The following is a 27,051-nucleotide window of genomic DNA, read 5'->3' on the forward strand; positions in this document are numbered from 1 at the left end:
CCCAGGACCCAGAGATTATGACCCCAGCTGAAGGCAGACGCTTAACTGACTGAGCCACCCAGGTGCCCCAGGGCATTAGTTTCCAAGTCATTCTCTTTCCATGTTCTGTCAGGAAATAGTTCTTTTACTTTCCACCCTTTGAGTGTGACCGGATGTTGTCCCTCAGCATTTCCAGGGCTGGGAGTGATTCGCCTGACACGGAAGGACGAATGAGAATGTAGGCCTAAGGAAGCAGGAACAGAACATAGAGTTACCAACTGAGTCATAAGAGACCATAAAGAGTAATAGCAACAAAAGGGAATAGGAAGAGGAGGTTTATTAGCCATGCTTGAAAATATGATGGTCCCAGAGCAGAATTCTTAGCAGAGTCTATGAATTTCATACATATTTTATCTACAAAGCTGGGAGAGGTCTCTAAGAAGCGAAGTAAGACCCCAGAGCAGTTTACCTTTCTGTTCTGCTGTCGTTAGAAGGCCCATCCTTGGGCTCTTTAGCTCTAGGGCCTTAACTAAGTTTCCTGCTGCCTTCTCCCCAAACCTCCCCTTCCTCTGAGTGGTGGCTTAAGTACAGAGGAACTGGTTGCCTTGGAAGGGATGCATTGCTTGGGGGTTCCTCAAGAGAGGAGCCTACTGAGGGCGGGGCCAGAAGAGGAGCCTCCTGAAGACAAGGCCAGAAGGCCTTTTTTTTTTTTTTTGCCTTTCTTTTTCTGTTGAACTCCTCCAACTATTAGTCTATCAGTCAACTGTGGCTGGGTAAAAAATGACCTCCCCAAAGATATTTACATCCCAATCCCCCAAAACTGTGAATGTTACCTTCTATGGCCAAAAGGGACCATTGCAGATGGAACGAACTTAAGGATCTCAGGTTGGGGTCGTCATCCAGCATTACCGGTGGGCCCCGAGTGCAAGCACACATATAACTACAGGAAAGGGAAGCAGAGGGAGGCTTGACATGCACCGAGAAGATGATCTGAAATCAGAGCAGAGACTTGACACTGCTGGCCCTTGGGACTGGAGTGATGTGGCCACAGGCCAAGGAAGACTGCAGCCACCAGAATCTGGAAGAGGACTGTCCCCGGGCCTCTGAGGGAGACTGTGGCTCTGCCAACACCTTCATTCCAGGGCCATGATATTGGACTTCTGAACTCCAAAACTCTGAGAGAATATATTTTTCTTTTCTTAAGACACCAAGTTGGGGGCTAATTTGTTACAGCAGCCTTGAGAAACGAATACATAGGCCCTTCCCGTGTTAGCCCTGCAGCATCTGCTTTGTAAGCACTGGGAGAGTGGGGGTCGCTAGAGCAATGGTGGAGGGAGGACAGGTAAGCCTTGGGCGTGCAGTGAGCACCTGGCTGGGTGGGCTGGCGGGAGGGAACCTCATTCAGACACGGAAGAGGACCACCAGGTGCAGTGAGGGAGGGTAGTCTGGAGGCTGTGTATCCAGACAAAGGTTGGTTTATATCCTGGTTTTGCTTTTGATCTGTTATTTGATTTTTGGCCCATTACTTAACGTTTTTAAGTTTTCTTCTCTGTCAAACCGGAAAAATAATACATAGCCCCCTGGCTATTGGAAGAATTTAAATGAGATGAGGCAAGTTAAAGATAATGCACAGCACCCAGGACATTTAAAAGCCACGTGAGAGAGAACTCAAGTGTGGGATTCAGGTGCGGTTCTGGCATTCCTTGCCTCCAGAAGGACACATCCCTCCAGTCAGGGGGGGTGCCCCTAATTCCCCACGTCGCCAGGCTGCAGCCGGCCTCAGGATGTGTCTGTGTGGGGCAGAAACGGCACTTGGGGATCTGGCTTGGGGAAGGAAGGTGGCCAAAGCTGGGCCGATTCTAGGCCCCAGTCCTAGAGGATCCCAGGGTATGGGGTTAGTAGGAGTACCTCATTTGTGTAACTCAGAGGACAATGAAAACATTGGGCTCCTGGTTCAGAATATTAGGAATTTCCAGACAGCAGTGCAGAGCATGAAATATATGGGGCCTTTCCGAGCACAGGGCCCTGGAGATGATGGCACAACTTGCCCACCCATGAAAGCAGCTCTGCCTGCTTTGGGGAAGTCAAAGATAAATGCCAGCCCTGTTACCCGGACCAGGCCAGGCTGACCCCGGCAGTGTCCTGCTGAGCCCCCAGGCAGTGACTGGGGCTCAATGCTGCTGTGAATGGGAGTCATGGTGGGGAGTAGGGGGGGCAGTTAATAGGTTAATGGGCAGATTCTGACTGGGGAGGTCTGGCAGAGGGCACTGAGAGTCTGCATCTCTCACTAGCTCCCTGGGATCCTGCCAGTCCTCAGGCCACACTTTGAGTAGCAAGATCCCAAGAGACACCTGAGGTCCAGCCCACGTGGGTGATGGGAACCTGGCCGCCCGTTTTTCTTTTCCTCTCAGTTTCTTAAGCTTCCAATTTTATCTTCAGGGGACATGGCACTTCTATTCTGAACCAACGGGAGGACACCTGAATGTTATTCCAGGAGTCAGGCTGGGTTTGAGTCAAAGATAGGAAACAGAGATCCGGTAAGAGGGGTTGTCTGTTTCAATCCTGTTACTGAAAACAATAAAGGCAACAATAAAGTAACATTACCTGGTAGTTTCTATTTACTGAACATAAACCAACTGCTAGAAATAGCATTGAGCACTTTCAGGCCTTGTCTTTTTTCATGATTTGTAACTGTATGTAGTTAGAAGTTATTCAGAGTAATAGCTAATACACATGTGCAAGGCCCTATTACAGGTGGTTATGTTTATATATGAACTTACTTAAAGTCTTACAACATTTTTATGATTGATTTCCATGGATTGTATGGCATGACTTCTAACATCCCTGTGGTAGGCATTGTCATTATGCCCATTTTATAGATGTGGAAACTGAGAAATGTTCAGTTACTTGCCAATATCGTCAGGTTCCAAAGGAGCCTGACAAACAAAATAGTTTGTCCTTGGGCTAGACCAACAGAACGGCTTGAGTGTTGGCCGTCACTAAACACTGTCCAATGTGTGCTCACAGGCGATAATTCACTGGATCCTCACAGACATCCTGTGAAGCAGTGTTGGATAAAGAAATGGAGGCCTGGGGATGTTCTGTTACTGGTCCATGTTCACAGCCAGTCAGTGGGAGATGTGAGGCCCAGGGCACTCGGACTCTGAGGGTGCCTCAAGCTGTTGTGCCTCCATTGCAGGGACGTTGGATGGAGGGAGAGGGTTTGAGGAGGTGGGCTTCCAGCTCCAAGTCTGACAAGTTCAAGCAGTGGCTCCTGGGCAGGGAGAAGTCCGGGGACAGAGCTGGGGGGTAGGGGAGGCACACTCTCAGGTGTGGCCTGTCCATAGCTGGGGCTGGGCTTCTGCTGTCATGGGAGGTGGTCAGAAATCCTCCCCTTCCCAAGGATGCTCCTCTGCTCTGCCTTTCCTGGGGTCAGACCAGGGAGCAGCTCATGGTTGAGACTCTTTCCCCATCCATATAATGCATATATAACCTTCAAAGAAAAGGATACAGATTTTCTCTCCAAATGTTAAAGAAAAAGAGCTCACATTGGGAGGTCAGAAGGTGTTGGCTCTGGTCCCAACTTTGCCATTAGGTAACTGTGTGATTATGGGAATACCACTAAAAGTCTCTGGGCCATGGCTTCCCCATTCAGAGAATGGAGCCAAAGCCCCTCCCCCCAAGGAGCTCCATTCTGGTGCAAAGGAACACACCAGCAGAGGGAGGTCTCATCCACTAGCTATATTTGGCAGTGACATTCTAGGATTACCCCCATTCTCACCCTTGGATCCTACCAACAATATTGTGCCAAACAGGGAAGAAATAAATATATCTGTTGCCAATCTTGCTCTTTTACCAGGTACCTTTTTTTCCCAGTTAAAGAAAAATTACACTAGAAGACAAAATTCTGAACCACTGTCTTGTGTAGCATCTGTCTCCGACAAAGTCCTCTCACTGGTCAAAGTCCAGTGGCTTCCAAAGTTCAGATCCAATGATATTAGATATGATCTTGAGTTTCTTGGGGTTGCTGAAGACAAAGCCATTCCAAGGGCACCTCTCCCATTCTCCCAGTGCACCTATACCCTTTTCCAGGTCTCTGGCTGGTACTTCAAATCAGCAGGCCTAGAGGCTTATGTCTCTGAAATTCAACAACTACAGCAGCTGGTTCTTTTCCCTTAAGATTTAATACTTGTCGTTTATCTGTGTCAAAACTGCAAAGGAGCAAGTTTCCGAAGACAGATTTATTATGTGTGCTGAGTGTCTCAGGTGCAGCGGTGCATAGAGATGGGCTGAATTCCATATTTTCCCTGGGTTTTGTTCTATAAAAATAGCCACTTTTACTTTGCATTCAGACAAGTGAGAAATATATGGTCTTGAGCTGTGAGTCACCACGGGGCACTCACAGAAAGTAACATTATTGTGGGACTGGGTTCTAGCTATTGGTTTCGGGTCAGCTGCCAGACTTGCACATGCACTGGCTTCTGCAAAGAGCAAGGTGTAACCAGAACTGGCTACATAATTTGTGTGGCTCAGTGCAAAATGAAAATGCAGGGCCTCAAGGTTAAAAAGCAGGGAAAAAGTGCTGCTACAGATAAAGCTTTTTTCTTTGGTAGACTGTCTCTCTCACACTTGTCATGGTGTTTTTCATTTACTGTTTAATGTCATTCTAAGAAAAATTAAAGTTTTCACTTATTAGCATGAATTTTACTTTTCCTCTTTATATTGTGCAATGCAAATTTAAATGCAAATAGGAGAGCATATAACTCTTGGGTGGAATCAAGGAAATTATACAATTCATACGTTGCAGCTTCTCTCAAGAGGGTGACTTGAGCTGGCCAGAGGAGGTGAGTCCAAGCTAGCTTTGGGAAGATAGAGGGAGGAAGAGTAGACGCCCCTCTCCCCACCGCCTCAGACATGGAGCTGGCTGAGTGGGCACTCCAGGCGTGGTGACACTTGCAGCGGACTGTGGATCTTCATTGGTGTCCTGGGGCCCCTTCCCACAATGCAAGGCCCATGCATGTTCTTTCTGGCTGCCAGCTTCCCCTGCCTGCCCATCCCTCACACCCCACCCCTACCCCAGGCTGACCTCTGGACTGAGATTCCCTCCAGACGCTGGGGGTGGGGGTCTGGAGAAATGAAGCCAGGCACCTCCCCTTCCCATGAGCTCACCACCCCGAAGCGCAGCAGATGGGCTCCCCAGAATTTGAAATGTTTCTGGGACATCTTGGTAACTGGACTCGGGGTAGGGGAGCAGCTCAGTGCATGGACAGTTGGCCTCTGGCTGGCCATCCCCCAGAAGCACTGTGGGGCTGCCAATCCCACCCCAGGGTGCTATAGGGTTCATAGATTTCTACCCCTGAGAATCCTAGGAAATAAGGTAGTTGCTTGCCTAGTTTGTGGTTAAACAGCAACCTCAAGGAAAAGAGATACCTTCCTGGGCAATCAATCGTATGCTAAGCTTCTGCAGGTATAACTGATCCATGCTAGAAGAATAGCAGTGGGAAGGGTCTAGAAAGAAGTTGCAGGAGGTCTGTTTGTGGTTACTGAGGGACAGGGAGCTTGATTTTCACAGCTTCATAAAGCAAGGTCAATTTATTTAAACCTTGTGGATCCCGGGCCACTTCTGACTGAGACCTGCTAATGATCTTCCATTTTATAGAGGTGATTAAAACAAAGTCTTCAAGCTCAATAAAACACCTGAACAAAATTTCTTGTGCCCAGCACTGCTCAAGGATGTTCTCAGTGGTCTGATTTTGGACTCTGAGTCTGTTATGAGTACTCTGAACTTGATATTTCAGGCATATTGTAATTTATCAATAAATATCTGTTGACCTAATTAAATGACAAAAAATGAAGAGCATTCTCTTTATGTTCCACAGCTATTAGATATTTCTTCTAAATTTATGCCTCTTTCCTTTTCTTCTAATTAAAAGGTAAATTTGTGTTTCTTAGGCTAGTGTTCTATACTAGGCACAAGTATGTTTTAGGCATACTCTACTATTGATTACGGTACTATTTCTTATGGGGAAAATCTGATAAGAATAATAGAAGATCTTGTATGTTGTGAGGGAATGAAAGACCTCAACGTGAGGCAGGGATCTATTAAAATCCTAGAGGAGAACATAGGCAGTAACCTTTTCAACATGGCCACAGCAACTTGTTCAAGATACAAGGCAAAGGAAACAAAAGCGAAAATGAACTTTTGGGACTTCATCAAGATCAAAAGCTTCTGCACAGCAAAGGAAACAGTCAACAAAACAAAGAGGCAACCCATAGATGGGAGAAGATATTCGCAAATGACATACAGACAAAGGTCTGATATCCAAGATCTATAAAGAACTCCTCAAACTCAACACTCAAAAAACAGAATCATGTCAAAAAATGGGCAGAAGACATGAACAGAGAAGTCCTCCTTCGTTTGTCCTCCAAAGAAGACATACGAATGGCTAACAGACACATGAAAAAATGTTCATCATCATTAGCTGTCGGGGAGATTCAAATCAAAACCACATTGAGATACCACCTTACACCAGTTAGAATGGCCAAAATCATCAGGTTAGGAAACAACAATTGTTGGAGAGGATGTGGAGAAAGGGGAACCCTCTTACACTGTTGGTGGGAATGCAAGTTGGTGCAGCCACTTTGGAAAACAGTGTGGAGCTTCCTCAAAAAATTAAAAATAGAGCTTCCCTATGACCCTGCAATTACACTACTGGGTATTTACCCCAAAGATAAAGATGTAGTGAAAGGAAGGACCATCTCGATGGATTTTAGCAATGTCCAAAATCGTCAAACTGTGGAAAAAGCCGTTATCCCCTTCAACAGATGAATGGCTCATATATACTATGGAGTATTACGCCTCCATCAGAAAGGATGAATACCCAATTTTTGTATCAACATGGACAAGACTGGAGGAGGTTATGCTAAGCGAAATAAGTCAAGCGGAGAAAGTCAGTTATCATATGGTTTCACTTACTTGTGGAGCATAAGGAATAACATGGAGGACATTAGGAGAAGGAAAGGAAAAGTGAGTTGGGGGAAATCAGAGCAGGAAACGAAGCATGAGAGACTGTGGACTCTGAGAAACAAACTGAAGGTTTTCGAAAAGAGGGGAGCAGTGAGGGGTGGGTGAGCCTGGTGGCAGATATTAATGAGGACACGTATTGCATGGAGCACTGGGTGTCATGCATAAACAATGAGTCTTGGAACACTGAAAAAAAATAAAATAAAATTAAGATGTTTAAAAAAGAATAATAGATGATCACTGATGGTATTTCTTTGACCTTTGATCTGTGGGCAAGAGTAACTTGGTCTTGACATAGAGGCTGCTTATATTTATCTAGAACAAGGGTCTACAAGCTTTTTCTGTAGAAGTCCAGATCCTAAATATTTTAGGCTGTGTGGGCCATATCACGTGTAAGCTACTATTCACCTCTGTTGTTGTATGAAAGCAGCCACAACGTACACTAATAAGCACAGTTGTTGTCCAGTGAAATCTTATTTATGGACACTGAAATTTGAATTTCATATCATTTTTATGTGTTACAAAAATACTATTTTTCTGATTTTTTTCCCCAACCAGTTAAACATGCAAAAGAACAAACTTAGCTTGTAGGTCACACAAAAACAGGCTGCAGACCAGATGTGAGCTGTGGCTTGTGGTTTGCTGACCCCTGATTTAGCAACTACCCCATAAGAGTATTCCTTTGATCACATAGCATTTCCCAAAGAAATAAAATAGGCATTTATTCTGGCCTGTCTTCTCTTTAATCGACACCTCAAAGTCTTGCTACTCCTCTTCAGTGATTAGGATATCAGGGTATCGCCCCCTTGTTATAAGAAATTGAAAGGGGAAATTCACTTATTCATAGATAATATAGATTTGTGCCATGAGCCAAGACCAACCTTAATAGATAACCTACCTACTATCAAATTAATGTTGCAAAGAAGGACTACAGATCAAACACTTCTAAAAACAAAGTCATCATTTTTGGTAGACAGCCTCCAGCATTAAATTGACTTATGGTCAATAACCCTAAGGAACAAGTTAACTAATTCAGTCTTGGAGTCATATATTTTGCAAACAATTTAGTTTAGAGAGGGCACCAGGAAACTATATTTCTCAATGTTAAATGTTCCATGGGTGTTAACAGAGATATTTTATGAACGAGATGGGTATTTGGTCCACCTGCTCTAAATTTTTTCCAAGCAGAAATCACTGCTGTTTGGTTCCTGGCTGAAGAACTTCCGGGGCTTATTTGCTCTTTTGTCTGTGTACTAGAGTGTATCTCACATTGCTGTCTGAACAGGCTCTTGGTTCACCAAGGACTCCTTCTGGCTTCCTCTTTGTCTTCTATTCACACACATGTCCTTGCCAGGTTCCTCAGCTTCCTGAAGCATGCTCCAATCCTGAGCCCACTGGCTGACTGTGGAGACAGGTTTGTCCCCTGCTCCTCTAAGCAATATGGCAGCTCCAGCGCCTGCCCGGTGTTTGTAAAGCAATCTCCCTAGAAGTCCACCCGGGTTGGTGAGAGACTCTTGGATGTGAATTCTCCTCCAGTGGTTCTGAACCTTTTGGGGCTCGGAGCCACCACTGTTCATCTGACGAAAATTATGGTCCCTCTCCTCAGCGGGAAAAAAGTTGCTTTAAATTTCAGAAGTCTTGGTATAAATATCTGTTCTAAATACTCTAAAACCCATTCCAAGTTGAAGTCAGGCAGCAGAAATACTGTGCCCCACCCTGTGGACCTGTGTTTTCCGGGATGGCGTTTTGGGATTATCACATCCGGGGCCCTTTCTTGTGTGGGATGAGGAGATGGCTGAGGACCCTGTTTACTGCATCCCACCTCCTCTGAGAATGCAGATTAGTGGGAGGAACTGCTCTCTCTCTGTGGCCTCAGGACCGCTCTGTACCTCTTTGGAGAAACTGTTCTTGTTTGGTTTGGTATTTATTTTTCTCTCTATATGTGGTGACTCATGTAACTCAGGAACTCTCCACCCTGGCTGCACTTGAGAAACACAAGGGAGCTTTTACATCATAAAGATGCCAGCCCAGACCAATAAAATCATGGTCTCTGGGGTGGGGCCAAGGAGGACATTTCAGAAGCTCCCTGTGTTCCTACTGGGCAGTCAGGTCGGGAACAGATGATCCTTGATGACTCATCCTGGGCATTTCCTGGCTGCCAGCAGAATGCCGAGGGTCCTGTGTCTGTTACTTGTGTCCCCTCTCCTGTTATTCATGTCTCTCTCCTGACACCACACTAGCCTTCAGGATTCATTTTCCACTTGTCAACACACTTTATTTGTTTATTTTTTAAGATCTATTTGTTCATTTGAGAGACAGAGAGAGTACACAGTGAGAGAGGGAGAAGCAGGCTCCCTGCTGAGCAAGGAGCCAGACTTAGGGCTCCATCCCAGGACCCCAGTATCATGACCCGAGCTAAAGCCAGGCGCCTTTATCAACACATTTTAAATGTGACTTTATCTTGTTGCAACATATTTTATTTTAGTTGAAGACTGTTTGTGGATAACTTGCTTGAGCTAGTTTGACCTAAAAAGAATAGGAAAGAGATGTTGTAATATTATAGGGTGATCTCAGAGACATGGGGGAGGAAGTGTGCAATGGGGCTACAGAAGACACAAAAGCTGGGATTGAGAAAAATATCAGAGACCAAGGCATTCTCTCTCCTAGTCTCCTTTATCTTCTTCAAACACCCCATTTCTACCTTTTTTTATGCATCTGTTTCATTCTGTCTGCTTCTGTCAACATGGTCTCATTCAGCCAGTCAGTGGAACACTGACTGCTGTCTTCAAGTACCAAATTCAAAGTCAAAGGCGAAAATTGCAGTTGGGTCAGCTTGAGTCAGTCATTTCCACTAGGTCCATTCCCCCAGGACTATGAGGGCAGGATAATGATGTGCAAACATGGCTTCTGGGCCTGCCACTGTAAGTGTAAGGGCAGTTCTTAGAGGGGAGGGTCACAGGCTAGGCAGACACCCTTACAGATGGCCCCAGCAAGAGTGTTCAGCCACGCTGAACCTTTCTGGAATAAGATGGAAAACAAATGGATAAGGATGTTCACCATGTACGACATCAGAAGCTACCTAAGAACTTAGCCTCAGGATCCCTATAACAGTGGCAGACCATAGAAAAATTTCACACAGAAGGCAAATGGGACCAGGAGGTGCTGAGGAGGCAAAAGAAAATGGATAACTCAGCAACTCAAATGCTCCTCAAAGTCACTGGCCCCCAAAAGAGTCCTAAGTGCAGCCATTTCCAAATCTCTCCTGGATAACGCACCTGTATGTAAAATTCACACTAGACATGACTCTGGGAACCCTGGGTCTTTGCCTTACTTGCTGGAACTGCTTTAGGAAAATGCTGAAAGTGGAGAGCAGTAATTCCATATTAACAGACATTACTGTTCCCTGGGGTCTGGTTCCCACATCTGATGATGCTCTACATTGCTGTATGAATTTTGACAAATTTCAAGGTCCCTGAAGCAGTCAATCCTGGACAGAGTCCCATTTGTCAGGATAACATCAAGCAAGGTAAGATCAAGCAGATAGCATTAGCTGTAGCAGATGTGCATCAGAAAATCAATGATATTATGTAGCAATAATAGAAATAACTGTTATTGGGGTGCCTGGGTGGCTCAGTTGGTTAAGCGACCGCCTTCGGCTCAGGTCATGATCCTGGAGTCCGGGGATCGAGTCCCACATCAGGCTCTCTGCTCAGCAGGGAGTCTGCTTCTCCCTCTGACCCTGCCCCTTCTCATGCTCTCTCTCTCTCTCAAATAAATAAATAAAATATTAAAAAAAAGAAATAACTGTCATTTTTTGAATAGTTATTATGTGCCAGGATCTGTGCTAAGAAGTTACTTTCCTTAATCCTGGTCATTATGCTACAGAGTGTAAGGTAAGTTTTCATTAACTTTCTGCTGAAGCGTGATATACTTTCCTAGTGAACATACTATACATGTTGAGCTCAATGAATTTTCACGAACTAAACCCACATATAACCGGCACCAAGGTCAAGAAACAACATGACCACTGTGTGGTCATTTCCAGTCAGTGTGCCTACCCCAAGGGCAAACCACTGCCCTAATTATCGAAAATTATAGATTAGTTTTGTCTGTTTCTGTTTCTCTCTACAAATGGAATAATGAATGGATACTCTTGCTTTTTTCACTCGATATTGTCTTTTCTGAATTTCACATATATTTTTGCATGGATGTAGACCATTTATTCTCATTTTTGTGTAGTGTTCCATTATGTGAATATGTGACAATTAATTCCATCATTTTTTGATGGATATTTGGGTAATATCCAGCTTTTACTATAACAAATAGTGCTTCTGTGATTCATTCTAGTACATAATGTTGGTGACTCCATGAATGAGTGCTTTTCTGCTAGGGATATAACTAGAAGTGAAACAGCTGGGTAGTAAGATATACATATGTTCAGCTTTATTAGACACTGACAGTTTTCCCAAATCATTGTACCAATGTATACTTGTATCAACAGTGCAGGAAAATTCGCTTTGCTCTACTTTCTCACCAGTTTTAATTGGGAATGTCCCATCTTTTTCTTCTTAGTCATTATGGTGGGTGTGAAGCGGTACACTGTAGCTTTAATTGGCGTTTCCTGGATGATTAAAGAAGTTTAGTATCTTTTCATAGAGTTGGTTTGGTGTTCTTGGTTTTTGTTTTGTTGTTGTTGTTGTTATTTGGTTGTTCTCTTTGTGAAGTGTCTTTTCAAGCCTTTTGTCCATATCTCAGTTGGGTTATCTTTTTCTAACTGATTTATAGATGTTCCTTATATAGCCTGGATATAAAGCCTTAGTTAGATGTGTGTTTTGCAAATAGTTTTTCCCACTCTGTGCATTTACTTGATGATTTCTTTTGACAACTAGAGTTCTTAGGTCTACCTTCTCAGTATACAGTTGACCCTTGAACACTGTGAGGGTTAGGGGTGTGTAACTTTTGACTCTCCACAAATTTAACTACTAGTAGTAGTTAGTACTAGTCCAATCAACAGCCTGACCAGTAACAGAAATGGTCAATTAACACATATTCTGAGTGTTACACGCATTGTATGCTGTATTCTTATAATAAAGTAAACTAGAGAAAAGCATATGTTATTAAGAAAACCGTAAGGAAGAGAAAATACATTTACACTACTGGACTTTTTGAAAAAAATCCACAGGTATGTAGATATGATAGGGTAAACCCGTGTGGTTCAAGGGTCAAGTGTAATCAGCATTCTGCTTGGTAGGAAGTCAGAGAGAAAACATCTCCCTGAGGCAATGGAACAAAAGTTTAATATCCAGCTGGATAGAAACTAATCCTAGCAGGTCTAATTGACTTGGAGATCAATGATTTAAAAAACAGGGAGTATCTCAGCCTCTGGAGGAACAGGGTATAACTTTTAGGACAAATGCAAGGAACAAGGGCCCCAACATCTCCTTAGGGCTGAGCTTTTCTTTTGCTACTATAGCTATAGTAATGCATTCTGGCTGGCCATTGTAAAAAGAAATGAAAATTATAATAGATATATAAGGAAAGGGGAAAAATGAATATGATTATTTCAATCATGAGAGAGAATATAGAGGGTTAGAAAGAGATTAAAACAATGATAGAAAAGCAATACACATTTTTTAAGAGGATATAAATCACAATAAAGACGAAAGGTTAGGGACTTAAAAATAACAATAGAATAGAATGGATGAGATTTACAAGAAAATATAAAAGGCCATAAACCAGCAAAAGAAAAGGTTAAAGATATGAAAGTAAATGAGATGAAAGATTAGGATAAAAGAGTAAAAACATAAGGTAAAAAGTGTAAAAAAGAGTACAAGTAGATGGGATTTAAGGATTAAGAACTAAATTTAAAAATTAAAACTATGAAGATAAAAATATATGAAATCACAAGAATAAGATTATTCTTATTCTTGTAGAAATATTATTTATCGAAGTATAATTAATATACAGTGTCTTATCAGTTTCAGGTGAATAATATGATCCAATAATTCTGTACATTACTCAGTGCTCATCATGATAAGTGTACTCTAAGATTAGACAAATATCTTTAAATAAAACAATTTTTAAATGTTTATCATGAGAGAGAGAAACTAAAAAAATAAAAAAAAAATAGTTGCAGGACAGGAAACAGGAAAAGTCTGGGGAGGATCAAGCCTTCTAGAGGAGGGCGCTGAAAGGGAAAAATGGTGTCTCACGCTCCTGGAATCACCTTTGACATAGGAATTAGCACCATAGGAAAATCAGTCAAGTTCTTGGCTCTTGCCTGTAGGAAAGGAGGCATGACTCCTTCACACAAACAGCCCAGGGGTCAGGGTCGGCCCAACCCAGGCCTTTTTGTTCTTTTCAAGTCTTCAACTAATCAGATGAGACTTCTTTACTTAGTCTGATTCAAATGTTAATCCCAACCCAAACACCCTCAGACACACCTAGAATAATGTTTGACTACACATCTGGGCATCCCATGGCCCAGGCAGGTTGACAGATAAAATTCACCATCACATCCTACTGTTCTCCTCAGGAAAGGCTCATTAGAACAATTTTCCCAGAGTTCTTACATGTTCAGACTGTTAACCTTTAGGCTTGAAAGACAGTTTGTCTGGATATAAAATCGTTGTCTCTAATTTATGTTCCTAGAATATCTTATAAGAATTGCTTCATTGTATTGGAGTGAAATAGTGCTGTAAATCTAACTAACATTAGCCTGGTTTCTTTCCTTTATAAGTAATTCGATTATTGTGCTGCTGAAAGAATCCTTTACCTTTAAAAATCTCACAATTTCATTAGGCTATGTCTTGATTATGACCATCTGGAGTCAATTTTCCCTAGTATATGATTTGTCCTTTCAATATATACATTCAAGTCTTCTTCTTCTTTTTTTAAGATTTTATTTATTTATTTGACAGAGGGAGATCACAAGGAGGCAGAGAGGCAGGCAGGGGGAAGTAGGGGAGACAGGCTCCCCACTGAGCAGAGAGCCTGATGCGGGGCTAGATCCCAGTACCCTGGGATCATGACCGGAGCCAAAGGCAGAGGTTTTAACCCACTGAGCCACCCAAGCGCCTCTCAAGTCTTCTTTTACTTCAGGAAAGTGTTCTTGAATTATATTTTAAGTAATTATGCTGTCTCATACTTTTGTTTTTCTTCTTTGGAGACACCAATTATGCATATGTTGGCTTTTGGCCTCTGTTCTTTAACATCTGTAGGCATCTTCTGTATTATCTGTAGTGTTTAGCTTCCTTGTCCTCCCTTTAATTTATTCTTTTTTTTCTGAAAACAATTTATTGGGGGCCTCCTCTTTAATTCTTAGATTCTGCCAGTTCTCATCTCTCTTCTTCCCTGCATTCCTATATTTCTGATGTTTTCATCTTTTTTTTCATCACTCACTGCATGTAGCAAGCTTTTAAATTTTATGATGGAAAATTTGGCTATAACATTTATGTAGTGGGAAAGTTTTTTTTTTTTTTTTTTTTTTTTTACATCCTTGAGAGTATTTCATTTTTGTGAGTGTCTGAATGGGTTCTGCACCAATTCAATATTTGTTAGTCCATTATTTTGGATGAATTTCTGGACCAACTATCTATAGGAAGTTGCTTCATGCATATGTTGGAGAGGTCTGTAAGAAGAGATGAGAAATGAGGCTATGGTGAATCTCCAAGCTTTGTAACTCAAGGTCTTGCTCTTCTATTCATTAAGCAATGGACCACTTCCTCCAAATATGGCACCTCCATGCAGCCATACTTGCTGTGCCTCTCTGCACATAACCTGGCTTAGAAGGGCTTCCAACCTCACCTCATTTTCCTGTTTGTTTCCTTATTGGACATAGCCCCTGCCACCAAATATATATTTATGCTTTTGAGCTACACCATTACTGTACCCACAGGGGGCACTTTGGCACCTTCTCTCTGATCCTTCTTAGATCTGCTTGCAGAGATCCCTCCTAGATCTGCTTGCAGAGATCCCTCCTAGGGTAGTTTTCTTCTCCATCTGGGAATGCATTTTTTGCTGATGATCTGAGACCTGCTACCTAGGACCTTGTTCTTCCTGACATCTCCCATCTCTGTCTCTTATGAGAATTCCCCGAGGATTCAGCTGGTCACAGCTGCTTTGTACATTATTTACATATAACCTGGACTTCATAGGTTTTTCTCTATCTTTTAGTTTCTATTTATTATTTTTTAAAAATTAAAAAAAAGATTTTATTTATTTATTTGTCAGAGAAAGAGAGTGAGACAGAGGAAGAACACAAGCCAGGAGGACTAGCAGGCTGAGGGAGAGCCAGGCTCCCTGCTGAGCAATGGGCCCATGTGGGAAGTCCATCCCGGGACCCTGGGATCATGATCTGAGCCAAGGGCAGATGCTTAATGAACTGAGCCACCCAGGTGCCCCCAATTTTTTAGTTTCTATTTAAAATGTACTTGTGTTCTCCACCTTTTCATTCTCTTTGTTCTTCTCTATGGTTTCCAAAAGGAAAGAGTAAAAGTCTAAAACGGAATCACACTACGCAGTAGTTAAAACAAATCTCCCACTGATTGTAATGTCTGAAGGGGGAATGATGGTTCAAAGAGAAAAAAGGAAAAGAATTCAGCATAATGATTATCCCTGATACAAGAAGTATGTGGGAGGCAGGAAAATGCAATTGGGGAAAGAAAGCTTCAGTGACATTGGTACTATTTTATTTCTTAAATTGAGTACCAGGTTCAAGAGTATTCACATTATTTTTTGCCATATAGTATTATGTATGATAAAAATATTTTACAACAAAAATCAATAACTGGGGCAGCTGGGTGGTTCAGTGGTTAAGTGTCTCCCTTCGGCAGCTCAGGTCATGATCCCAGGGTCCTGGGATGGAGCCCTGCAATGGGCTCCTTGCTTGGCGGGAAGCCTGCTTCTCCCTCTCCTACTCCCCCTGCTTGTGTTCCCTCTCTCACTGTCTCTCTCTTTCTCTGTCAAATAAATAAATAAAAATCTTAATTAAAACAATAAAAATCAATAACATTCTTTAAATATAGAAAAAATTATATTTTAGTGATTTGAAAGCTGTATTAGTTTGACTGTTGTTACAATTGGAGTAGGTTATATTTAAGGACAAAGAAAGGCAGCTTTTTGTGGGGAGCCAATGAACCAACATTATTACTTCCCTCATCCCCAGATAGATGAAAGGACCTTCAAAAAGTCCACCAGGATCTAAGAGTTTTTCTTATGATGGAAGGCTTGCTATGGTGTCTTCAGTTAGATTTTACAACAAGAGAATATCAGATAATAATATTCCCAAACTGCATTAATCTTATTTGGCTGGATCCAGGAGAGCCTGGAGTTGGAACCAGAGGTCTGGGTAATGATTCCAAGGATCCTTGTCTTATAGTCTTGTCTAATAAAACCACTGGGAGTCAAGATTCTCTTCTGCTTTGCAACCCTTTCTCCAAGAACTTAAGACATGCTCCCCAAGGATAAGATCAGAAGGCAAATGACACTAATAATAATAATGAAAAAAAACCACTCTAATTTGATATATATTGTTGGAAAGTTACATTGTTAAGGAAAAAGAAGTCATGTGGATCAACGTACATGGTGTGTCAATAAAGCTAAAAGATATCTACATATCTATGGATATATGTGTCTTTTGTCTGTAGACAGAAAATGTCAGGAGGGGTGGACAATGGTTATCATGCAGAGGGCTGTTGGTGTTGAGACAGAGGAAAGGAGTTTTATTTCCTATTTCAATAATTTTAAAAGGTGTCATGGGTTTATACATGATTTTATTTGATTTTTAAAGGTATTTTTCAAAAAAAGCATAGAAATAGAATGTATCTCTTTTTGTGACAGTCAGGGTCCCAAGCAGGGTCACCGGCCTTTACCTCCTACTATGAATGGAACTTCCTTTTCCCTCCCTCAGGGACCGAGGCAGCTCTTGTGTCCTTCATTTGCAGCAAGTCCAAGGGCTGGACAGTTATGACCCAAATCTCCAACCCCATTTTTCCAGGACATTCTGGTGGCCTTCCCTGATAATTCAAGGTTTCTATACTCAGCTTGAAAGTTAGTCTCCTTTCTCCACTTCAGGTCTTTATTTTTAAAAGTGACCAAGGAGACATATTAAACATAAACCATTCAAACAAAGAAGCTATGAAGACACTTACTTCTCTGCCTCTGGGAAAACCCGGTTTGGGTTTTGAGCTGGATCTGTGACCGGGGCCCTGCCTTGAGGTTGCTAATTCCAGCCTCCCGTGTATTCTCATCTGGGCCAGCATCCATGTGTGTCACTAGGAGAGGAGAGAGACCAGTATACCTTTGTCACCCACCTTTGACAGGAAGCAAGGCTGTCCTGAAGCTAAGTTGTCTTTGCTTTCCCCCAGGCACTGGACATGGCCCCCAGAGATGGAAAATCTGAAGCTGGAGGACAACGGTATGGGCTAGCCCAAATCAGAGATCCAAACATGACTGACAGGTGGCAGGATATGTGACTATGGTGGGGGCTTCCTTCTGACCCATAGACGTTCCTCATAACTTCCCAAAAGTTTCTCCAAAATCTCAAACTTGCCATTTTATCAGAAAAAAAAAAAAAGGAATAGTTTTTTGGCAATGAAAAGAAAAAAAAAAAGGAATAGTTTTTTTTTTTTTTCATTTATAGAAAAACTCCAGAGACATCTCCTTGTCAGATGAGGCTATATTGCTCCTACAAATAGAGTTCATTATTTTGTCAAAGTGAATTAAAATAGAATGTCACTTACTGAATGTCACATTTCTGGATTTGACACTGTGTATAAAAGGTCTTTTTTAAAAAAAGGAGAGAAAATCTGAAAGCCTTGGTTGGAAACCCACTTGAAGAAGAAATATAGGCATTAAAAAAATCCCATTTGGGTTTCATAAAATTCCTTTCAAATGTGACAGTCTGGTAGAAATCAAGTATTTTTCAGTTCCTAAAATACAATTTTGATTAAAAATTTATAAAGCTATTTGGAGGAAAGATACTCCATAAACAGAATAAGTCTTATGGGTCTTTTAAAGAAAAGCTGGGAACTTTCCACATGAAAGTGGTAAACACTATTTCTCCCTACAAACAAATACCCCTTTCAGTGTTTGGAGCAAATTGCTCTCCATAATCCAGTTGTTTATGCCTGTGGCAGGTAAGGAGGACCAGGATGACACTTACAGGTGACAGATCCATGAGGACTGGGCTCCAACAGGAGGGCTGGGTGGCTCCTGCAGACCACAGTCTAGAACTCAGGGTCCATATCCTTCTTACCTCAGATTGTTTTCTGAAAAATTGAAGACCATCACCGTTATCTTCAGGTGGCAGGTAGACATGGGCAGATAAAGCAAAGAATGTTTTCTCTTCTTTTCTGCCCACATAAGTGCTTCCCACAGCGAGGACCCATGACTAACTGTGAATTAGAAACCATGGGCTCATTTCTATACAGCTGGACTGGCTCCTCTCTTGTTCTTACCCTTATTTGAGCAGAATAAACTCTTACTCAAGTATTCCTTCTGTCGAGATTCTTCCCCACTTCCAAGGAGGGGATAATCGATTCTGGACTCCCAGAATACATTATATATGTCTCTACTGTGGAACCTAAAACAGTGTTATACAAGTGACGTAGGTAAATGGCTATCTAATCCCATGAGACTGTAAGTTCCTTAAGAGGAAGGATTTTGTCTAATTGAATTCTGTATTCTTAACATATAGTATGATACTGAGCACATGGTAGGCAGTCAGGAAACATTTGTTGAATAAATAGTTAGATGGATGGATGAATGGATAAATGAATGAATGTAAGTGAATAAATAAATTCAAGAATGGAAAAATAAATAAGTACAAATGAATGGCCCAATAGATAAATCAAATGTCTATTCTCCATACATATGTGTGTGTGTGTGTTTGCATTCCCATATATGTTTACGTAAACCTCACAATGCACGTTATGCTTTCTGAATTTCCCTCACATTAAGAGTCACTTCTGCGTCCTCAGAAAGATACCAGTAGGTTCTGAGATCATTCACTTGGGGAGAATCAGGAATCAGGGTAGCCTGGTCCCCTGTTGGAGGTTGCAAGAGGGAGGTTACTTCTGAAGGGTTGGCCATGATGTTTTTGGTGCTGGGAGTCTTCCCATTCAACAGACCTGCTTCCCATTTTCCACCCTGAAGATTTCCTTGGTGTATTGGCTTTGTATCTCCTCCGATGACCATTGAATTCCAACAAGGTTGTCCAGAACATAACCATGACCATTAGTATCTGTACTCAGTTCCAGACACCTGCCCAACCTCCTGGGGCAAGAGGTCTAGGGCCTAAAATCTGAAGACACTTCAGCTGAAATGAGGCCCAGGTTTATACCCCATAGCACTATCATCCAGGAACATGCATGGGGTACAGAGTACAGTAAATCTTGCCCCAAATCTTTGCTTCGCTCCTCAATTGCTACACAACTAGTGTAACCTCTATGAGCTTCAGTTTTCTCAGTTTTGAGCGTTGATAGTGATATCTATGAAGAACACACATGATAAGCCCATAATCAGGGCCAGTTTCCTTCCTGCCTGATAAATATATCTGGAAAGAGTGGCAGTTGGAGGACAGAAGCTTCTCCTTGACATGAGGCTCTTGGCATCACCACCCAAGACAAGGCTCCAAAAGGGCACTGATTCCTCTGGATCACACCAGACGTCCCATTCCTCCTATTTCAGTGATGCTAGGCTTCCTGGCTCATCCCCCAAGATAGCCTGCAGCTCCCAGTGGCCACACAGGGCTACTCTGCTGAGCAATCCAGCAACAAGGGAGTGTCACGTGGATAAGGACTCAAGACAAAGGCACGGTGGACACCTTGGCTCTTATTTCCGGACAAACCCTTCTTGCCATTTTTGTCTACCAAAGATCAGGAATCCTGTGACAGTCCTGGGGAGAATGGTGGGTCCCCAGCACTGCTGACACTACTGTCCTCTATTGTGTCAGTTAGAGAGAAGCAGAGGAGAGAGTGGGCACAGCTTCTGCAGAGGGAACCCAGTCATCAAACCAGCACTGGCCCAGAGATACCCCTCAGTCATTTGGGGGGTCCTTTTTCAGAACAAGGTTGTCAAAGCCTGGAAGGAGAACTAAGAGAAAAGGATGTCTTGGTGAGAGTGGAGGGACCCTGGAGTCCTCTGGATCTGGATCCAGGCTGAGTGCCCAGGGACGGGTCACACTGGTAGGGACTGGAGCAAGGCAGCCACCCTGAGAAGGGTGCCACCTTCAGTTCTGTCCCCAGGGTGCCTGTCTCACTTGCCTCCTCCTCCTACTCGCCCGGGTCACAGAATCTTAGCTACCTCATCAATACAGCAAGATGTTGACGATTCGTAATAATAACATGTAACCTTCTTGAGCACGATGATGTTCACTTTACCTGTATTAACTGATTTGGTCCTCACAACAAGCTTGCGAGGTAGGTGCAAGGTTTATTCCCATCTGACAAATGTCCAAGCTCAGGCACTGACTAAGCCATCATTTGCTCACCTTCCCACATCTAGTAGCCGGCAGACCTGGGGATTCAAATCCTGGGGGCCCAGCCCTTATGTCTGGCCTCATCACCACCTTGCTGAACTTGCTGCCACGCAGGGTGACATAGACAAGATATCAGTGCCAAAGAGAGAGACTTCTGTTAATAAGCTGAGAGAGTGCACGGTCACCCTGACCTTCGCTCCTCCATACTTGTTGACGCATAGCTGGACACGTCCGAAATGACATACGCCCTGAAGCCCAGCACGGGCAGCAGGAGCCTTGGAACACTCTTGCTCTGGCAGATGCTAGACCTGGGGTTTTTTTGGCACACACTCAAGACCCGGGTTCTGGGTGATTGACTCCTCTCCCAGGGCTCCCACCTGCCATTGTTAATCTAGCCCCTGCGAGGCTGTCGCCAGTTTCATTCACATGCATATTAGATCATACCCGTTAGTGATGCCCATTAATTAAGCAGAGCAATTTGTTTATAATTAACTTGAGAAATTTATGGCTTTAGAAAACAATTACAGGAGCTGATATAAACACATTAGGTAGTGATAGCAATGCCAGATTTAATTGCTTTCAAGAAGAACCACCGATTTTAATGCCACAGCCATCACTAGTCATGTTTGACAGCAGCTTGTAAATTCATCAGTTCGTCTACGAGCCAACACCTCAGGTGATCTGGAATGGGAAGCTTCAGCCCTTGGAAACTGCTTGTGATACAGTGCTAAGTGGAAAAAAAAAAAAAAAGCAGGCTTGAAAATTATACGTGGTGCCTTCCCGATTTGATAAAAACAGTTCTTTGCATTTATACGTATTCCTCATATGATAGATATAGCCTGTGTTTAAGGGATACATGTATTCATGAATATGTAGGCATACATATAAATAAATGTATTTCTTTCTAGTGAAAGAAATACATAAAAATGAAAACAATACACATAGAAATGAAGCCCCCGTGGTTTTCGCTGGGTGATAGGATTACTATTCTTTTTTTCTTTATGACTTTTTGTATGTTTCAGAAACGTTACAGGAAGAATTTACTCTTTTTATACCAAGAAAAAAATGAAGGGTTGTTGAGAGGGTGGAACTAGAAAAGAAGAAAAAGACAGATATGTTTTCTCTTTTAAAGTAAATTGTTTTTAAAAGAGAAGCAGATTCTTCTGTAATGATTATGTGTTCTACTTCGTTGGCACTTTAAGATTATTTTTATTTTTGTATGAGAAAGTGACAAAATAAACTCACCATGTTCCCAAATGTGATCCTCGTCATTGGGATATTCCGGTGCTGGTTCCATAGTCGAGAAAGAAAAGCAGCATCCTTCAATTTTTAAAAATATCAGCTCATGAAAACACAAGAGGCCGTTGGCCCGACTCCCACCTCGGGTGCCTGCAGATTGAGGATAAGACACACCAACCAGTCACTCTGGACAAGGACAGATTCTCAAAGGACTCCCTGAATAAACCTCCCGCTGACAAGCACGTGTGCTTAGAAGTGGGGGAGACGATCCATCCGTGCCAAATGACTCATCTTCCCAAAATGTCACAAGAAAAGGGAAGAAAGGGCGCCTTGGTCTAAAAGCCATGACTGCCTTTGCAGGAAAGGCCCTCCCAGAATGTTGGAGGTGATCTGACCCCCTGCCATCCCAGCTGAGGAGAGCAGTGTGACCTGTGGGGCCACCTCCTTGCCAGAGATGGTGCTCATAATGAACACAGATCAGGTCCCCTTTCTGTTCACAATTTTTTTTTTAATTTTAAAGATTTTATTTATTTATATGACAGAGAGAGACACAGAGAGAGAGAGAACACAAGCAGGGGGAATGGGAGAGGGAGAAGCAGGCTTCCTGCTGAGCAAGGAGCCTGATGCAGGTCTCAATCCCAGAATCCTGGGATCATGACCTGAGCTGAAGGCAGCTGCTTAACGACTGAGCCACCCAGCTGCCCCTCTTCTGTTCACATTTAATAAACACCAACTCTCTGGCAGGTGGTGGCCTCTTCTCTTTCATATAGCAGCCCATTAATAATTACAACTTTGCTCTGCTTAATAAAGAATTTTAAGCCCACGAGCTGGTGCCCCTCAGAGTTTACTCACTGGAGCATTTGTATGGCTGGGTGTTTCTTGAAAAATGTTCTGTAGTCCAGGAAGTTTGGGAAACCCTGATTATTCCTTTACTTCTTGGAGATTCCTAAAGGCATCAGCTTACCCATCCCGGGAGTGTGCCATGGTGAAGTGGCTTGTTCATCCTGGTTTATAACATGGCCTTTTCCAAACTTGTTTAGCACAGAATGTTCTCGAGCCCATAACATCTCGTAACACCTGAAATTAGCGGTCAGGAAATCCGCGTTTGGGAAAAGTCACCGGGTTCAGCTAGTGTGTGGATGCAGGACAGCTGGATTTAGGACTGCAGCAGCCCGGCAAGTGATTTCCCCCGTGCATCCCTGGGGTGTGAGTGGGACACAGCCGGCACAGAATAGCTCCTGAAGTCCCCAGTCAGTCCACAAACAGCTGAGTCCAAGCAAAGCGTGAAGCCCAGTCGGGAAGCAATGGGCTCGACCGCAAGCTCTCAATCCAGCTTCTGTTCCATGTTGACAACACATGCGGAGAGATGTTCCAACACCAAATAAAGTATAGAAGTGGCCTGTAGAGCTTTCTTCATTCAATAGCAAATACATTCTCTTGCCTGGCTTGGAAACCGAACTGTGGGCCAGGATGCCCAACACACCTTGTCATGATAGAGGGGAGACTGATGCTGGCAAAGCCACGTGATTTGTCCAAGTCCCAGAACTACTGAGGCAGCCCAGCACTTCAGCACAAGCCCCCCAACCCCAAGGCTGGGTTCCTCAGCCCCAACCTGTCCATGCTCACCCATGCCCCCCTACACGAGCCACTGCCCTGAGGAGGCAAAATGTGACAGGACAAACGGGGTCTTACAAAGGAGGCAGATGTGAATTTCATCCCTGACTCTTCAAACCAGTATCTGGGTGACATTGGGCGAGTGGCATGAACACTTTGTGCCTCAGTTTCCCTATCTGTGAAATGGTAATCATAAATTCACCTCCCAGAACTATTGAGGAGTCGGAATGAGATAATAATGATAATAAGAAAACAGGGCCATCAGCTCAGGAGGTATGGTATAAATGGTATTGCCTTCTTTTTATCACTATTTTGAAGAGCTCTCGATTGCGTCTCCTCAGAATAGGAATTCAAGTCTTCTCTTCTCCATGGCTGTCACTCTGGAATGGTCCTTCATCTTTGAGTAATGAGAACCTTTTTGTATCAATAAGAAAAAAAAAAGGGGGATAAATAAGTAAACTTCCTGCTAATGAAAACATGCTGTTGAATTCTAAGGGTGTGGAACTGAGAGAGAGAGTGTGATTTGTCACACACTGGCTTCTATCTCCTGGTAGGGCTCATAGATATGGAAACCAGGTCATCTCTAGTGGAGGCACCGAGGGCTGTGTCCTGGCTATTGCCTCGTCATGAGCTTCAGCCCAGAGGGACCGCCTTGAGGAGATGAGTCCTGATGCTTCTGGAGGTCAGCACGAGGCCACGGCTGCAGGCACTGGTACATCTCTCTCGGGGAGTCATTCATTTTGGGCTGCAGAGGGCTTGCTTCCTCTGATCGCCAGGCAGGACTCGGGGCATTCTGCAGACAGCTGGGCCTCGACAGGCTTCCCCAGCTCTTTGGTGGCATCACCAGTGGCCTTTATTTACTCTGACTCCTCTGAGACAGACGTCTGGCTTTCAACATCTAAGGGGACATCCTTTCTCTCCATTGCCTCCTCTCATTCCATCCTTTCTAGGCCTTCACTGCAGGCCTCATCTCTCATTTGGCCCATCCTAAAGGTCCCCTAACTGGTCTCCCGGCCTCCTCTCCAGTCCCCTTCTCATTGATGCTCTGTGGCTAGAACCATTTTTCCAAACTGCTGTTGTCTGATGGCTTCCTATGGTTTCTAGAAAAAAGGTCCAGAAACTGTAGTCTGATACTTGGGATCCTCCAAATCTGGCTAGTCTACATTTAACCTTATTTTACAGTCTTCTCACGTATGCCTTAATTGCCCCAATCACACTGAGTGAGCTTCCTGACATTCTTTTTTTGTGTTCCCAGCCTGTTATTTTAAAGCTGTAAGTCACTGCAGTGGCTACTACTTTTGGATGGCATTTTCCCCTTCTGCTTCACTTTCAAAACTCAGCTCAAATGCCAGCTTTGTGATGTCATCCTCCCATAGTCTCTAGAATTAATCATTTCCTCCCTTCGATTCTCACACTGTTCTCCTCATACTCTCCATAAACAAATTTGTAAAAATTTCCTTTTTCCCCACAAGATGATGAGCTCTTTTCATGCTGGGCCAGTGTTTATTCAGTTCCGTGTGCCCAGTGCCTAGCTCAGTTTATGACATAGTATCTGCTCAATAAACAGACGTATGGATATTTGGATGGATGGACAGATGTATGGATGGGTGGGGTGGTGGTGGGGGTAGGTGCATGGATGGATGGATAGATGGATGCGTGGATGGATGGATTAGATGGAAGATCCATGGATATGTTAGTAGATGGAAGGAAGGAAGGAAGGAAAGAAGGAAGGATGGATGAGTGGAGTAAGGAGTGACTGTGTAGATGAGATAGGGAAAATGTATCCCAAATAGATTTAAAAGCTTAAAGTCCATTTAAGGACAAATGTTTTGCCTGCAGGGGAGTGGTTGCAATTGATTTTGTGATAAAACCAAAGGAAGCTGAGATATAAAATAAGAAGGGAAACTTGTTTTTCTACCTGAAGAAGTATGGCCTCCAGAGAAATTATAAGAATCACGATAGAATAAGTGAAAAAGAAGTCAGGCTCTCCCTGCTAACACTCAGAAGACAGAAGGCGAGGGAGGCTGGGAGTAAAACCACTGCTGCAAAAACAGTAAGTAAAAGTCCAAACCTTGCTCATCTCTGAATTGCCCAGAGCCCAGCTTGGTGGATGGCACACAGTAGGTACTCAATAAGTGCTTATTGAATGAATGAGGAAGCATATGTGCAAAGCACGCATTGAACCCAAAAGCAGATATATTCTCTCTTAGGAGCTGTAAGTGATCTGGGGCAGTCATTGTCTCTGAGCATCACCAAGAGAGAATTCTGTGATTTCTAGGAATGCCAAGTTTTGCCTAGGTGCTCAGGTAACATGGGCTGACTTTTCTCTGACTTATTGCATGTGTGAGGTACTATCATTTTCAAACACTGAGTGTTTGCAAGTGTGCAGCTCTGGGTTGTCAAGTGGAAGGCCCTTCCCCTCCCGAGCATGGAAATGAACCTGTCTTCTCTGTTTTACCTGCCCACAGGGAATATTAGGTGCTGAGACTCTGAATGGGTGTATAGCTCCAATTCTATAGAATTAAAACAACAAGGGGTGCCTGGGTGGCTCAGTAGGTTAAGCGTCTGTCTTTGGCTCGGTCATGATCCCAGGATCCTGGGATCGAGCCCCACATCAGGCTCCCTGCTCAGCGGGGAGCCTGTTCCTCCCTCTTCCCTCTGCCTGCCCCTCCTTCTGCTTGTGCTCTCTCTCACTCGCTCTCTCTCTCTCTCTCAAATAAATAATAAATAAAATCCTTTAAAAAAAGAATGAAGACAACAAAATATGATGGGAAACTAGGAAATTTCATCATAAACGATCTCCAGGTTGCTGAGAGGGGGATGTGTTCAACACTGGATGGATTCAGTAGCTAAATAATTCATCTGGCTTAGATATTTCAGGTCTGTGATTAGAAAGATACAAACAAAATTCACTTTCCATATCCTCCAGATATGGGGAAAAAGGAACTGTCCTCTTTATCACAGGGCTCTTTAGGTCAACAAAACACTTGAGAAACATTTACTGTTTGCCAAGAACTGAGTTAGTTCCAACTGGGGGGCACAGAGAAAGAACAGGCACAGCCCCGGCTCTCAAGGAGCCCTGTGGGCAAGAAGACAAGACAATAACCCAGCACAGTTCCAAATGTCCAGGGCCCCAACGGAGGCATAAGTACCAGGGGCTAGGGGAGTACTGGGGAAGGAGTTGTGCTTCATCTTAAATGGAGCAATCCTGAAAGGCTTCACAGAGGAGGAAGGCTTAAGGGGAGGGAAATGGACAAAAGAAAAGATGTTCCAGGCAGATGGAGTAAATATCGGGGCAAGGCCAGTGCCAAAAGGGGGTGTGAAAATATTCGAGATGCAGGATGCTGAGAGGAAGCCCAAACTGGAATGATGCAGCAGGGGTGGGGAGAAGCAGACAGAGCTGAGATGCACACAGGGGTGGGGTTGTGTGGGCTGGAGGGAAGACTGGCCATGAGGGATGGGAAGGTGGAGTCACTTGCAAGGCACGATTCCCAGAGATGGGACACAAATGGGAAGGCACAGACTTGAGGACCCCAAGAGGCCAGATTGAACTGTCTTCTCCAGTAGTGAGTTCGCTGTGATTGAGGACGCTCAGAAGGAAATCTCTGGATAAAGGGATCTGGAGTTCAGGACAAAGACCCGAATGGAGATGCAGGTTTGAGTGTCACCCAGGGAGACATGGCAGGCTCCGGTGATGCATCTGAAGTCAACAACC

The 27,051-nt window shown here is 43.5% G+C and overlaps 1 long non-coding RNA gene across 1 annotated transcript; it reads right to left on the bottom strand.

The window, feature by feature from the left end:
* Nucleotides 1-1,560: 1,560 nt before the first annotated feature.
* Nucleotides 1,561-21,976, bottom strand: LOC116599228. The gene is made up of 3 exons (XR_004289289.1): nt 21,729-21,976; nt 17,155-17,277; nt 1,561-2,547 (listed from the first exon to the last, which is right to left on the bottom strand). It is a non-coding gene; the product is annotated as an uncharacterized LOC116599228 (long non-coding RNA).
* Between the last annotated feature and the right edge of the window lie 5,075 nt (nt 21,977-27,051).

The sequence above is a fragment of the Mustela erminea genome, chromosome 9, assembly GCF_009829155.1.
Source record: "Mustela erminea isolate mMusErm1 chromosome 9, mMusErm1.Pri, whole genome shotgun sequence".
NCBI classification, from domain to species: Eukaryota; Metazoa; Chordata; class Mammalia; order Carnivora; family Mustelidae; genus Mustela; species Mustela erminea.